Source organism: Monodon monoceros, unplaced genomic scaffold (genome assembly GCF_005190385.1).
Source record: "Monodon monoceros isolate NGI ecotype Baffin Bay Population unplaced genomic scaffold, NGI_Narwhal_1 Super_Scaffold_19, whole genome shotgun sequence".
Lineage (NCBI taxonomy): Eukaryota > Metazoa > Chordata > Mammalia > Artiodactyla > Monodontidae > Monodon > Monodon monoceros.
Window position 1 is genome coordinate 20991753 of NW_021703775.1, and position 16020 is coordinate 21007772.

Below are 16020 nucleotides of genomic sequence, written 5' to 3' on the forward strand. Positions count from 1 at the left end.
AAAAGGAAAATATAAAATAGGAGATTGCAAAATAACAAGAAAATAATGGTCCTGAAAACACAACATGTCAAAATTAATGATCTATGACTAAAATGAGGCTGAGAAAAAATAATAGACAATTGTTCACATACATAAGCACATAATGATCAACCTCAAAAATATTTTTAAAAAATTAGAACAGAATTTTTGACAACACTTCGCAAATTGCTTACTGTCTTTATTTCTTTTAACTATTCTTCTATATTAAGTCTGTGGGCCTTTGGTTTGAGATGGTCCAAGTTTAACACTTTCTATTTTTCACTGTTGCCCTCAGTGGGGAGTTGTCCTTTCTTTTCCTCTCTTTTTCTCCTTTTCTTTCAGGTGTGAGAAGGGCAGTTTGTGGGTAGCTTCCAGGACACTTATGTTACATACCATGAACCAAAAAATTCTTAAAGCACAGCATAGGACAAAAATTGGCAAAAATATTGGTTTTCTTATAAATTTCATACACTAATAAAAGATAGAAAATGTGAGTTTTTATAACAAAAGAAAATGAGAGCCTATTTGGGGAATCATTAGTTAGAATGTAAAGATTTAAAGTTACAGTTTCCTAATATAAGTCATAAGGAGCTCTAATATGTAAAAGGTTGTAATAAACTCAGCTGGGAAAGAAATTTTCAATCCCTTCTCATCTGAATTCGGCTAGTTATAATAACTACTTTGATTAATAGTGGGCATCTTTTCTTTTTTTTTTTTTCCTCAGAATTACTGTGAAGATATCTCTGTGAAAATCTTGAAATATGTTTGTATGAGGCAGCCTCTGTCTGTAGGGGAAGGTGAAGAAAGCATACTTTTTTTTTATCTAACATGTACAATGTAGGTAGTTAAGGATTTTTGATGTATGCTGGTGACATTTAGATATATATGTCCATGGTCTATTAGGATTATAAAGAAATAAGACAAGGTCACAGAAAAGATAAAATAATAAGCCTCTCACTGTGTCCCATTTCTTATGAAGATGACTTGAAACATGTTTTTAATATTGGAGCTGTAACACCTTTAGCAAATGATTTTCAGTATTAAGAATTAACCAGATCATTGACTGACTCAATGTATGAACAATGCCGAGGGACCAAGATAATCTCCCACATATCTGTAGCCAATTGAGGGTTTTGTTATTTCATGATATCCTGGACCCCTATCCAAAGCAACACACTATGACTAGAATAAGTTTCCTTTTTGGTCCCATTATCAAGTGTTCTTTGATGGATATTTATTTCCAAATGTATTTTACGTTGTTTTGTAAGTAGAGATGCATACATGAAAATGATTTCTTGGTGTATAATTCTGACTATGCTTTGGTACCACTGACAAAAAGCAGGTGAACAAGAGTTAAGGAAAGAAATTAAGTGCTTGCCTCCAAAGAAGCCAATACATACTCTTCCCACTAAAACACCCATAAATAATGTGGTATAGCCGTGTTTCTGACTATTCCTTAATAGCCTATACTACTGCAAACCATAAGACCATAAAAAAGGGCAAATATTTAAAGGATTTATATAATATTTGGGTAATTAGATATTTTACATTTTGCTGGAGAGATGTTTTCTGTAGATAAATATATGAATTTTTACCTATATATTTCTTTCTGGATTTTTTGTTGAGATTAGCCAGATCTAATTGCCCAAATATTATATATTCATATAAGTATTTAAACAAGGATGAATTGCTTTATTTTAAAGGAAACTGCTAGCTAACCTCCTATTCAAAATTCTCATAAAGGTGAATGAGGAAAGGACTAACATCTAAATAGTAAATTAGTCAAAACATAGTCAGAAATATTTTTCCAGATATCTCATTGTATGTATCTCAGTTTCTAATACAATATTGAATAACTGCAAGATTATCCATCAACAGAGAATGGTTAAATGAATATCTAAAAATGAAATGTTATGGAGCTAATAAATGGACAATGTGGATCTTTTGCTCTCTTGTTGTCGAACTCAAATTCATGTTTCTGCTGCACAATGAGTCAAACAAACTGAAAGCTCAGAGTTTAGAGTAGAAAAGGTTTATAGCAAGGGCCATGCAAGGAGTACACACAGCTTGTGCTCAAAAGACTTGAACTCCTGGTGCTCTTCAGGGAAGAGTTTTTATAGACAGATTTTTGTGGTAGGGCTGCAGAGTGCAGAACTGTCTTCTGATTGGTTGGTGGTGAGGTGACAGAGTGGTGATTAAGGAATCTCAATCATCAACCTTCTGGTTCCAACCAGTCTGTGATCTATGTGCTTGTGCTCAGCCTGAAGTTACAATCCTCTGCCTGGGTATTTCCTGTAGAAGAACTCAAAGATATGTATCAGCTTTATCACTACACTACATGTTTCTTGAATGCTTTTCCTTTGTTTCTGCATTCCCTCACTTCCCTAATTAGTAACTATTTGAATCTGCCCTTTGGAACTCAGAGAAGGCCTACAAGCAAGAAGCTAGGGACAAAGAAAGGCTTTTGTACCCAGGAGAGCCTCACAGGTTCCTGCATGATTTCACTCTCACTCTTTTGCCCTTTAATGCTCATTAAAATGTCATTTTCTAAAGGTTGGATTTAAGAATATTCATATTTCACTAATTTTTAGTTGTTTACTGATATATCTGTTACAAAGTTATTTTAATTTGTAAACAAAAATCTTTGAAATTAACTATATTAATCTTATTATAAGATCTCCCAGTTTCTATATTTATGCTTTTCCATAACTTATGTGAGGTAGATAAAAATATTATAGCATTTACAGTAAATGTATTATTTTGTGTTTGTAGCTATTTGATGTTCCTACTGTTAAATAGAATTCATATTTTATGGCAAGACAAGAAAAAATTAACCATGAAAAACTTTTCTCTGCCCTTTGGCCTCCTCTCTGCCCCCTACTGTGCATTGTGTATCTGCATTATGCATCAACCACACCTCTGCCATTGACAGAAATACCTGATCAACCATAAAGAGCAACATTCTTCTAGCATCCACAAGATAACTCTTTAAAAGATAACATTCTTTCTTGATTTTGTAAGGGGCAACAATGACACTTAGATCTGGATTATGTAAGCTGTCAATAATATATCATTTAATAAATAATGTTTACTTAATGTTTAAACCTTCTGTTTAAAAACTTATATAGTGGGAGGGAGGGAGACGCAAGAGGAAAGACATATGGGAACATATGTATATGTATAACTGATTCACTTTGTTATAAAGCAGAAACTAACACACCATTGTAAAGCAATTATACCTCAATAAAGGTGTTTAAAAAAAAAAAAAAACTTATATAACTGTGCCTTGACTTCTAATGGACAAAACAGTTCTCAGAGCTTTTTGATGTGCTCTTCTCAATTTATAATCCTCAAATTTGGCTTGAATAAAATTTTCCACCTATTTCATAGACTGATTAATTTTTCATCAACACTACTTACCTTACTCTTATTTATATAACTTAAGTTTACAAATGAAAGTTACCTTCATATGGACCATAGAATATCAAAATATCTTAAAAAAATGATTTGTTAAAATTAGTGTCCTCTTTTAGGAAGCATATAAAGACATTTTAATGGGAGGTATATTAAAGCAAATATTGTTCTCAAACCTAAATTGTTGATAAAAATCAGTCCTCTGACCTAATCAAAACGTTGTTTTTATTTGTACCACAAAATTAACCAGAATTCAATGACAGTGTTTAAAGTTATTTTTTGTTGTTGTTGCAGTTAACAGGTAGAGATGTGTTTCATATATGAATTCAAATGCCAATTTTTATAATACTACCAGAGATTGAAGTCTCTGTCTTATATACTTCTCTATAGGTCAAGGAGTTTCAATTTATTCATACTTCTAGTCAATGTTTATGACTTTCTCTATAAGAGTAAAACTGATTCTTTTCCCAGAGGCTAGAAAATTTTACGATGATGACTTTCTGGGGATAAGAATCCTGAAGCCCATTTTCTGCTGGGGAGCAAGCTTCTCAGCTACATGGAGACTGCCACAAGCCAAATTGTATTGTGTTATATTGTGAGAAAGCATTCGTTTTTGAACATTTGCAGCTGTTTGGAAGCTTTCATTTTCCAAGAGCATGTATTCTTTATAGTTCCATTTTAGCTATTAATTTTCTAAACCTTTGCTTTTCCAGTCTTTTCCTTGCATCATTAGAAATATTTAACAAAATATTTTTTGGGTAAAAATTCCGCTTTTTGTGAATTTGTTTTGTATATTTTCTGAGGATTTGAATCTTTGGCTTTAGAGCCTATAATTTGTCTATTAAGAGACAATGGACACAAACATAGATGTAATGATCAATTGCCATGGAGATAAGCATATCACCATAGCAACTTGTATCATGTATATGTGTGTGAAAAATCCTGAGGGATGGGGAAGCAAGATGTTGGATACATGTGTGTATGTATTTTAATATTTTCAAAGGCTGAAGGATAATTTATCTTCGCTTAATTAGTGACTATCTTTCCAATTCATTGAAGAAATAGATGTAGAGTCACCTTGCCGATTCTGGTCTTTTGCTTTGTATCTAACACATACTCATTCTATGTATATGGAAAATTAGTTATTCTCTTGTTGATCCACTTATGGGTTCATAAATAGCATTTCAATTATTTGAACAAAGGGTCAGCTTAATTAATAATAATAATAATCCTGCATGGCATTCAGAACACTGTAGGACACAAAGAGAAGATGGTAGAGAATAGGCATTTAAGTTACTGAGATAAAATAGAGTCAGGGACAGTGATATGGATAAATATAAACCAAAAAAAAAAAAAAATCAAACTTTGCATTCTATTTTACTGGTAAAATAATTTGAGTTATATTAAGAAATCCAAAAGTGATGATTTTATTATTGTTCACAATTAATAAATGCCCTCCTTCCCTGTAAGAGGATTGATTATACACCCCTACCAACAACCATGTGACTTCATTGCAGAGAAACGTACATCCCACCACTTTGACTTTGGGCTAGATCCTATAGCCTGCTTTGACCAGTGGAATGTGAGAAGAGTTCACCCAACTGTGTGCAAGCAAGAGCTTTAAGAAACACTGTGAATCTCTGTGACTCTTTTGTTCTCTTCTCCTTTACACAAAACAACATGTCTGATACAGAGTCTTCTCCTCAGCCTGAGTCCTGGAAGGAGAGGATATGTGGATCAGAGCAGCTACAGCTCACACTCAGGTATCGTTATGTAATGTAAGCCAATGACTTTTTTCTAATCTTTGCAAATCTGCAAGTATGCAAATTAAAATGAACTTTTGTTTGTTTGTTTGTTTTTGGTTATTTATTCATCTGTCATCTGTCATCCCTCCCCATTCTTTTTTAAATCATTTTAATTCTTTTTATTCTAGTAAGAACAAAGCATGAGATCTATCCTCAACAAATTTTTAAGTGCACACAACAGTTAACAACACTATAGTATTGTTAACCATAGGCACAATGCTGTACAGCAAATCTCTGGAATTTATTCATCTTGCATAATTAAAACCGTATACCCATTGAACAGCAATTTTCTGTTTTCCCTCCCCTCAGCCCCTGAAACCACATTCTACTCTCTCTTCCTGAGTTTGGCTTTTTTAGATACTGCATGTAAGTGGAACCATGAATATTTGTCCTTCTATGACTGGCTAATATTAATCAGCATAATGACCTCAAAGTTCATTAATGCTCCTGCATATGGCAAGGTTTTCTTCTTCTTCTAAGGCTAAATATATTATATTGCATGGATCTACCACATTTTATTTATCCATTCATCTGTCAGTGGATACTTAGGTTGTTTCTTTGTCATGGGTATTATGAATAATGCTTCAATGAACATGGGAGTGAATATATCTCTACATGATCATGATTTAAATGATTTTGAACATATACGAAAAGTGGGATTTGGAGATAATATGGTAATTCTATTTTTATTTTTTAAGGAACCTCCCCATTCTTAATATGTGTTTAGTAGAGCTGAGTCTACCCAAGCATTTTGGCTTTTGCTGGTTCAACCAGAGTATGGTTTTCATCATGTGGTACACTAAGATTAAGGATTGCACTTAACATTTTTGGAAGAGAAGCATCACATCCCCCTACCCCAACCTGGGGGACTGACCTTGGCAGAACACAAGCTGGTCCTGCTGCAGCAATGCATCAATAAGGAGAGAGTCAACCCAGAAGGGCTCTTCAATAAGCAGCAACGGAACCTATTAACCGTCAGTGAGGTGAAATATACATTTCCAATTATGTAACCTGTTCATTGCGTGTTTGGGTCACCTTGCTATAGAAAATCAGTAACAATTATAATTTCCCCAAATTTCTATTGTTTATTTAAGAGTTTTAGTAAATATATATACTAATGCTCTAAATTGACACAAGAATATTAATGACTCAATCTTTATGTGGCTTTTGATTTTATCATAATAAAATACTTTTAGCGTTGCTACCTTATTTAAAATGATTTTACTTAGGAGGAAGCTGCTGACTGAAGTGACTGAAGACCTGCTGTGTGAGAAAAGGCAGCATCTTCAGCACCAGCATCCAAGCAGGAGGTGGAACTATGCCCCTGGATGATTTTCAGCGGCTCCTAGTAGGGCTGCCCTTCAAGCCCTACAACTTCCGGGCCCCCGGCCTGTCCTCCACCACAGCGTACACCTGCACGCCCTGCTCAAGTCCACACCCAGTTCTGGCAGATCTATCTGGAGTTGTGGTTCACGGGAATGGCAACGGTCAACCTCCTGGAGTGCTCCTTCTGGTACTTTTGACACCCTCTTCTAGCCCCAGCAGCACCAAGGACACGACCAGCATGACACCTTCCTGGGATATCCAGCTGAAGCCTTGCAGCTCCTAATGGATTATGTCCAACAGATCAAGCCAACCCACTCTCAGAGTGGCCGGGGCTCAAACGGTGAACAAACGGGACTGCAGGGGGCAGAAGGAGGTGGGGAAAGTCCGCTGCACGTGCACGCACACCACGTCAGCCGCCACTCTCTGCCACCCTGCCTGAGCAAGCCCTTCACGCTTGCAAAGTACCTCACCTTCTACCATGTGTTCTGGAAGGAGACCCTGCACGCCTCACATTTGGCCGAGTTCCACCAGATCCATGGCCTTGCGGTTGACCACCGCCTCACCCCAGCCATCTCGTGGGCATCATGCCATGGTTCTTCACCAAGCTAGTATCTCCCAACTCGCTTCAAGGCGGCCTACAGTCCTACACAGAGCCCAGCATGGAGGTGATGGCTACCACAAAGTCCTGAAGAAGTGGCGGGAGGCTGGGAGTTCTGGGCTCTTCTGCCTCAGATGCTGATGCCCATGGGGCTCCCTGGGAACTGGTCAGTTGTTGCCTGAGGCCTCTCCCTGGAGAATCTGACCATGATCAAATGTGGCATCAAAACACCTGGGAGCTTGTGGGCCTAGGATGAATCTGCATATGGGGTAATACAGCCCATTGCACTGCCTGAACGCCAAACCAATTCAGGTATAAATAATATAATTTGTGAGATGGGGGGTTGAGGGGTACTTGGTGGGGCAGAGGGAAAATGGGAAAGAAAAAAGAGGGTAAGGAGAGGCATCCAGTGTATTGCTTTATAACTTTGTTAAAAAATTCAGTTGCCTAAATTTGGGGGAATATTTTGTAGTTTAATTCCATTCCCTTAGTCTATGGATCTGTCCTTTCACCAATACCACCGCTGTATTGATTAATGTAGCTTTCAAGTAAACATTTAAATTGAAATGTATGAATCTTCCAAATTTGTTCTGCAGCTTTAAAGTCATTTTTGTCAATTCAGGTTTCTTTGTCTTTCCATATAAACTTGACACTTGGCCTTCGGATATCTACAAAAATCTTCCTGGAATTTTAATTAGGATTGCACTGAATCTACAGATCTAATTGAGGATAATATATTTCCTAACAATGTTGAGTCTTCCAGTCTAAGAAGATGGTATATCTCTTCATTTATTTGTTGTTTAATTACTTTCATTTGTGTTTTATAGTTTTCAACATATGGATCCTGAACATATTTTTGTTAGGTTTTTACCTAATATCTCAATTTTATTTATTGCTATGGTAAATGAAATTTATTTTTTTTAAATTCCATTTGTTCATTGCTAGTAGGTAGGAATAAAATCGAAATTTTTATGTCTACTTTGCATCCTAAGAGTTGATAAACTGTATTAATTCTAGAAGAATTTCTGAGTTTTTCAGATTTTCCACATAGAAAATCATTTCATCTGTGATTAAAAAATGCTTATTTTGGGCTTCCCTGGTGGCGCAGTCGTTGGGAGTCCACCTGCTGATGCAGGGGATGCGGGTTCGTGCCCCGGTCCAGGAAGATACCATGGAGTGGCTGGACCCGTGAGCCATTGCCACTGAGCCTGCGCTTCCAGAGCCTGTGCTCCACAATGGGAGAGGCCACAACAGTGCAAAGCCCACGTACCAAAAAAAAAAAAACAAAAAAAGCTTATTTCTACTTTTATATTCTGTGTGCTTTGAATTTATTTCACTTTATCATTATATTGACTAGCATATCCAGCATAATGTTAAATATGTCAGGAGAGAGATTGCTTTTACCGTGTTGCTGATTTTAGGGGCAAGTCATACAGGCCTTCACTATTAAGTATGATGTTAACAGTGGTTATTTTAGATACCCTTGTGAAGTGGAGGAATTCCCTTTTATTCCAAATTTACTGAGTGTTTATCACAAACTGATGTTGATTTTTTTTTTCAAATGCTTTCTATGCATCTGTTGATAGGACCTTGACCTTGTTAAGTCTGTTATTATGATGAATCACAATGATTGATATATAGATGTTGAACTTGCCTTGAATTATTAAAAATTCCATTTTGTTGTGAAAAAAGAATCATCTTACTTAGAATTTTATTTTGTCTCATGTAGGCACTGCTGCACATATTGTCTCCATTTTATTATGTTTTGTCCTATCCATTTATTTTTGTCTTTTTTCTTTAAGGTGAGTTTGAAGAAAACAGCAAAGATTTGAGTTTTGTTTTTGAGTCAAAATATATTTATCTTGTCTTATCTTTACTAATAACTTTTAAAATGATTGTGTGTTGTGGTTTTATCTTTTTTTTCTATTTCCATTTTATGCTTCTTCCCTATTTTTAAAATTATGCTATATCCATGATTATTTTTTTCCCTTTGTGTAATCTGAATGATCCAGTTTTAATTCGTAGTTAATTTTCTTAAGGTATTCTATTTTTAAATTACATTGGCTCACACTACACATAGTGTTTTCCAGGTGCTTTTTAGCTTTAGAAAATAAGGTGACTGCTCTTTTATATTGATAACTTCAGAGCAACATCCACATAATCATTTTAATGGCTTCCTAGAAAGCTCTAATTAAATCATTTTTTGGCATATGTCTCTTTTCCACTAATTTATTTTTCAAAACAATGCATCAGTGATATTTTTGCACATGTGTATTTTTGTGAACTAATCTAAATGTCCTTAATGAAAATCTTTGTAAGATTATTTTATGGGTCAAACAGTATGGACTTTTTAAAGTCTTTGACACATATTGGTAACTTATTCTCCTGAATGATGTACCAATATATATTACCACTATCAGTGCATGCAAAAGCCTTTTACCTTACACAGAAGGTCCATCTGATGGATGTAAATGATCTTATTGTATAAAAAATGTTCCTACTGATAGTTCTTTAATCTGTATTGATAAAGAGTTTCCACATGAATTTTCATTTGAACAATGGACTGTATCTAGAAAACAAAAAACAAAAAAAAGTACATCCATTGATCTAGTTTAATCCTTGTATGCAAGAGATGAGGAAACAAGACTCTTTCAAGTTAAGGGTCATATACAAGGTCACAAGGCATAAGAAGACAGCCAGAATCAGATGGGGCCCTGATGTCTGAGATTGCTTTTCGTTTGTCCCATTTGGCATCATGCTGCTGGAAATATGTGTACATATTGCTAGTTTCACATGGGAAGGGGTTGACAGTGTTGACAGTTTGGGAATAAGTATAACTTTGGCCTTTCTTACAGTACAAAATATAGACACTAAACACATGGTAAGAAGGCAAGAAATTAGTAATTTCTCCATCAGTCTTGAGATTATGTGTCCAAGGACTCCATACTTGGGAGACCATCTGTTGTGTATCTTTATTATGGACTCAGATTGTTTTAGTCTTTAACTGCCTATTATGTCTTAGAATATGTACAACTACCATATTTAACATAATATGTTTTTAAATAGCCAAGTTTTTCCACCTTTTTATCCTATTGCCTTTTACTTATCGGTAAGGTGGCTTAACTGATTTTATTGTTTGTCTTTTACTTCTTTCATTCAGGTGCTTCAAATAGTCCTCAAGTATTATTCATTTTAACATTATTTTATCTTTGTTTTATCCCATCTATCTGATATACTTAGTTATGTTTACTTATTTTGTCCTGGTTTCATATAATTTTTACAATTTAATTTCTAATTCATATGGTTGCTTTATTTTGACTCACTTTTTATACCTTAATTATTTATTTTAGCTTTTTTAATTTTATTTTTCAATATATTTTTAGTTTTGCATCTATTTTGTTTACTCAGTTTAATCAATGGGCAAGAGGAGAAAGAACCATGGAGATTACTTATGTGAGAAAAAGTTGCTTTCCACTGATCCTCATCCAACTTCAATTAAATTTAATGACTCCACATTGTCTCCAGTGTGGAAATCCCAACATAATAAATTTAAGTAAATAAACCTAAATTCACTCTAACTCTTTAAAAAATAATAGTTTTTTAAAAAATAGAATTCACATCCAATAAAATTCACATATTTAAAGCTTACGTTTCAGTGACTTTTCCACAAAGTTGTGCATCCAAAATGAAAATGAATTTTAGGACTTTTTCACTATGCCAAAAATAAATTTCACATCCCATAGCTATTGCTTTTCAAGTCCTATCTCTCCCTAAACCATAGGCAACAACTAATACATTTTTTGTTTTTATAGATTTGCCCATTCTGGTTATTTCATAAAAGTGAAATTATACAATATGTGGTTCTTTTTAACTGGCTTTCTTTGCATTGTAAATTGTTTTCAACATAAATACATTTTGTGGCCTGTATTAGTACTTTATTTTTTTTTATTGTCAAATGATATTCCATTGCATGAATATGTCACATTTTATTTATCCATGCATTATTTGGTGGACGTTGGTTTGTTTCCACTCTATATCTATTATAAATAATGCTGCTATGAACATATGGTACAAGATTTATATGGACATATGTTTAATTTCTCTTGGGCATATAGCTAGGGATGACATTGCTAGGTCATATGGTAACTCTATATTTGACTGAAGAACTACCAGAATGTTTTCCAATGTGACTGCTTCATTTTACATTCCCACAAGTAGTCCATGGGGTTTCTGATTTCCCTATATCCTTGCCAACAATTATTATTTGTTTATTTTCATTATAACTATACTAATGGGTGTAGAATGCTATTTTATTGTAGTTTTGATTTACTTATTCTTGATGGCTAATGATGTTGAGCTTCTTTTCAAGTACTTACTAGTGATCTGTATATCTTTACAGAACTGTGTGTTCAGATAATTTACTTATTATTTAATAGGATTGTCTTTTTATTATTGAGGTATAACATCTCTTAAAATATTCTAGGTATATGGGATTGCAAAACATAATCCTTTATCAGATATATGGTTTGCAAAATTTTTCTTCCATATGTGTATTTACATTATAGTTACCTTTACGATTGCTTTTTGTTTATTCATGTAGGTTTACTTGCTTTCTGACTGAAGAATTTCCTTTATTATTTCTTGTAAGTTAGATCTGCTAACAACAGACTCTCTCAGTTTTTCTTTATTTAGGAATATAGTGGATATTTTTCTTTCATATTTGAAATTCAGTATTATTTGTGACCTGCATTATTTTTTAAGGTCAAAATATAGTTGACTTACAATATTATATTAGTTTCGAATGTAAAACATAGTGATTTGATATATTTACACATTACAAACTGATCCCCACTATGACTATAGATTCGATCAGGCACCAAAGTTATTACAATATTATTGATTATATTCCTTATGCTATGCATTACATCCTTGTGACTTACTTCTTTTATAACTGGAAGTTTCTACCTCTTAATCCCCTTCTATTCTACCCATCCTCCCACCCCACTTTGCTCTGGCAACCACTGGTTTGTTCCCATATCTATGAGTCTGTTCCTGTTTTATGTTTGTTCATTTGTTTTGTTTTTTAGATTTCACATAATTGAAATCATACAGTATTCGTCTTTCTTTGCCTGACTTATTGCACTTAGCATAATACCCTCTTGGTACATTCATGTTGCCCTAGATGGCAAAATTTCATTTTTTTTATTGCTGAGTAATATTCCATATGGTAGTTCTCTTTTTAATTTTTTGAGGAACGTCCATACTGTTTTCCATAGTGGCTGTACCAATTTACATTCCCACCAACAGTGCATAAGAGTTCCTTTTTCTCTACATCATTGTCAACACTATTTCTTACTTTTTTTAAAACGCTGCATGTGTTTTATTTTATTTTATTCTATTCTATTCTATTTCATTTCAGGCCACAGCCTAAAATTCCCCAATGATGGATCTAACCCATGCCCCCTGCAGTGGAAGTGTGGTGTCTTAAGTTGTGGACTGCCAGGGAAGTCCTATGTCTTGTTTTTTTGATATGAGCCATTCTGACACATGTGAGGTGATATCTCATGGTGGTTTTGATGTACATTTCCCTGATAATTAGTGATGTTGAGCATATTTTCATTTGCTAGTTGGCCATCTATATGTCTTTGGAAAAATGTTTGTTCAGATACTCTGCCCATTTTTTAAGCACATTGTTTGTTTTTAGGATACTGAGATATATGAGTTCTTTATGTATTTGGATATTAACTGCTTATCAGACATGTCCTTTGCAAATGTCTTCTTCCATTCAGTAGATCGTTGTTTCATTTTGTTGATGGTTTCCTTTGCTGCACAAAAGCTTTGTTGTTTGATTAGGTCCCATTTATTTATTTTTGCTCTTGTTTTACTTGCTCAGTTTCCCCCAAACTATTTATCGAAGAGATTGTATTTCCCCATTGTATATTCTTGCCTCCTTTGTTGTAGATTAATTGGCCATATGTATATAAGTATTCTTCTGGGCTCTCTATTCTATTGCATTGATTTATGTATCTGATTTTTGTGCCAGTACCATACTGTTTTGATTACTGTAGCTTTGTAGTATAGTCTGAAGTCACAGAGCATGATACTTCCATCTTTGTTCTTTCTCAAGATTGTTTTGGCTATTGCGGGCCTTTTGGGATTTTAGGATTATTTATTCTAGTTTTTTGAAGAATGCCATAGGTAGTTTGAGAGGGATTGCATTGAATCTGTAGATTGCTTTGGATAGTATGGATATTTTAACAATATTAATTCTTCCAGTCTATGAGCATGATATATCTTTTCATTTGTTTGTGTCATCTTCCATTTCTTTCATCAGTGTCTTATAGTTTTCATAGTACAGTTTTTTCATCTCCTTGGTTAAATTTATTCCTAGGTATTTTGGGTTTTTTTGATGCAATTGTAAATGAGTTTTTCTTAATTCCTCTTTCTGATGGTTTGTTATTAGGGTTTAGAAGAGTGTGTGAGACAAACCCACAGCTAACAACATACTCAGTGGTGAAAACTTGAAAGTTTTCCTCTAAGATTACAAACAAGACAAACCTGCCCATTCTTGCCACTTTTATTCAACATAATATTGGAAACAGCAATGAGAAAAGAAGAATAATTAAAAGGCATTCAAATTGGATAGGATGAAGCAAAACTGTCACTATTTGCTGATGACACAATAGTCTATGTAGAAAACCCTAAAGACTCTAGTAAAAAACTATTAGAAATAATGAACGAATTCAGCAAAGTTACAGGCTACAAAATTAATATACAGAAATCTGTTGTAATTCAGTATACTAAAAGTTAACTGTCTGAAGGAAAAAGCATGAAAATAATCCTATTTACATTTGAATCAAAGGTAATAAAATACATAGGAATAAATTCAACTAAGAAGTGGCAAGAACAGACATCCTTGTCTTGTTCCTAATCTTTGAGGAAAAGCACTCAACTTTACTCTATTGAGTATGATGTTACCTGTGAGTTTGTAAAATATGGCCTTTATTACATTGAGGTATATTGAGGTATGTTCTCTTTATACCCACTTTGTTGAGAGTTTTTATCCTGAGTTGATGTTGAATTTTGTCAATGCTTTTCCTACATGTATTGAGATGTTAATGTGAGTTCTAGCCATTTTTGCTTAATGTGGTGTGACACATTGATTGATTTGAGGATATTGAGCACTTTTTCATCACTGGAATAAATCCCACTTGATCATGGTATATCATCCTTTTAATACATTATTGAATTTGGTTTTTAATATTTTGTTGAGGATTTTTGCGTCTGTGTTCATCAGGGATATTGGCCTGTAATTTTCTTTTTCTTTTCCTTTTCCTTTTTTTTTTTTTTTTTTGAGATATCTTTGTCCATTCCTTTATCAGGATAATGATGGCCTCATAGAATGATTTTGGAAGCATTCTTTCATCTTCAAATTTTAGACTAGTTTGAGAAGGATGGGTATTCACTCTTCTTTAAAATATGGTAGAATTCCTCTGTGAAACCATCTGGCTCTGGACTTTTGTTTTTGGAGAAAGTTTTTGTTACTGATTCAATTTCATTATTACTAATCGGTCTGTTCACATTTTCTATTTTTGCCTCATTTAGTCTTGGAAGATTGTATGGCTCTGGGAATTTATCCATTTCTTCTAGATTGTCTAATTTGTTGGTGTGTAACTGTTCCTAGCAGTCTCTTATGATTGCTCATATTTCTGTGATATCAGTTGTAATTTCTTGTCTTTCACTTTGAATATAATTATTTGGGCCCTCTCTTCTTTTCTCTTGATGAGTCTGGCTAAACATTTGTCAATTTATCTTTTCAATGAACCATCTCCTTGTTTCATTGATCTTTTCTACTGTATTTTTAGTTTGTATTTCATTTATTCCTACTTCTAATCATGGTCTTTATTTTATTTATTTATTTATTTTTGCTTAAAGAAAATCCTTTAATATTTCTTGTAAGGTTGGATTAGTGGTGATTAACTATTTTAGGTTTTGCTTCTCTGGCAGATTCTTTATCTCTCCTTCCATTCTGAATGATAATTGCCAAGTAGAGTATTCTTGGTTATAGGTTTGTCCCTTTCAGCACTTTAAATATAACATGCCATGCTCTTTTGGCTTGCATAGTTTCTGCTGAAAAATCAGCTTATAGCTAGCTGTATGGGGGTTCCCTTGTATGTGACTTGTTGTTTTTTTCTTGCCATCTTTAAAATTCAACCTTTAACTTTTGTCATTTCAATTAAGATATGTCTTGTTGTGGATCTCTTTAGGTTGATCTTGTTTGAGACTCTCTGTGCTTCTTGGACCTGGATATCTTTTTCCTTCCCTAGGTTTCAAAAGTTTTCAATCATTATTTCATCAGAAAAGTTTTCTGCCCCTTTCTCTTTTGTTCTTTTTCTGGGCCCCCATAATGCATATATTATATGTTTGATGTTGTCCAAGCATGTTGTCTCTTAAACTATCCTCTTAAAAAAAAATGTTGTTGTTATTCTGTTGGGTGATTTCCACTATTCTGTCTTCCTGATAACTTATGCACTCTTATGTATCATCTAATCTGCTGTTGGTTCTCTCTTCTGTATTTTTTATTTCAGTTATTATATTCTACTCTAGATGGTTCTTTTTAAAAATATTTTCTAACTGTTTGTTGATGTTCTTATTATCTTCCTGCATTTTTCCCCAAGTTCAGAGAGCATCTTTATGGACCTTGCTTTGAACTATTTATCAGGTAAATTAGTTATCTGTTTCATTAACTTATTTTCTTTTTTCCAGGATTGGGGGGGAGGATTATCTTGTTCTTTCATTTGGAACAAATTCAATTCTGTCTTCTCATTTTTTTTGACTTTTAGTGTTTGTTTCTACAAA